At 36.2% G+C, this 1,043-nt stretch overlaps 1 non-coding gene across 1 annotated transcript; it reads left to right on the forward strand.

The window, feature by feature from the left end:
• The first annotated feature begins 470 nt into the window (after positions 1 to 470).
• Positions 471 to 603, forward strand: LOC126010131 (small nucleolar RNA SNORA51). Its single transcript, XR_007496267.1, has one exon. It is a non-coding gene; the product is annotated as a small nucleolar RNA SNORA51 (small nucleolar RNA).
• The last annotated feature ends 440 nt before the right edge of the window (positions 604 to 1,043 follow it).

Raw genomic sequence — 1,043 nt, forward strand, 5'->3', positions numbered from 1 at the left:
GTGGTGCTTATTGGTTATTTAATTCGATATTTGTGTGTGTGTGTGTGTGTGTGTGTATTGTTGTGGTATTTTAATTACTTTTTTCACATCCTCTCTCAAACTGAGGTTGGAAGCCTCTAGACAGGACTCTGCCTATTTTCAGTATATTTGATTTTTGATTGAGAAGAGGACATATTAGGTGATGGGTATTCCCCTGATTTAATGTGAATATGTACCCAAAATACTACAGTGAAAGATATGTAAGCCATTATGGAAAAAAAATTGTGTTTTTAATCAGAAACTTTCTTTGATTTACATGTATTATTATTATATTAATTATATTATATGTTATGTTATGTCACTATATTATGTTATATTAGTTTACCTTATTAGGTTAATCAATTTTGTCCTTTAAATGAATTCTTACTTAAAAAAAAAAACAACAACTTTAGTTTGCCCTGAAGAAAAAAAATAAATAAAAGATAAAATAAGGCCTCCCAATTCTTACCACAGGCTGTGTTCTTTACACTGGCTGTATAGAAAGAGGAGGTACAGTAAAGGCACCCCATATACACCTCAACACAGGCCCCTTGCTGGGTATGTATTGTGAATTGGGGGACAAAAAAAAAACATAAAACCTGCCATCCTTTGAGTGTGTGTGTGTGTGTGTGTGTGTGTGTTTTGGGCCACACCAGTGACGCTCAGGGGTTATATCTGGTTATGCGCTCAGAAGTCACTCCTGGCTTGGGGGACCATATAGGACTCTTGGGGATAGAACTGAGGTCCATCCTAGGCTAGTTCTTGCAAGGCAGACTCCTTACCTCTAGCGCCACCATGCCAGCCCCATCCTTTTTTTTTTATCTTCTAAATAGGGTCTCCCGCCTTTTCATAGAATTTTGGGACATACATTACTTTGTTTTACTTCATATTTCTGCAATTTTCTACAAAATTGAGAAGAAGAAAAAGAGAGGATAGGGTTGAGGGTCCAAGTGCTCTCAAGTACATTGGTTGAGATTTTAAAAAAAAATGGTCAGAACTAAATACCCAAGCCAATGGAAACAATA

This window comes from Suncus etruscus, chromosome 5 (genome assembly GCF_024139225.1).
Source record: "Suncus etruscus isolate mSunEtr1 chromosome 5, mSunEtr1.pri.cur, whole genome shotgun sequence".
Taxonomy (NCBI): Eukaryota; Metazoa; Chordata; class Mammalia; order Eulipotyphla; family Soricidae; genus Suncus; species Suncus etruscus.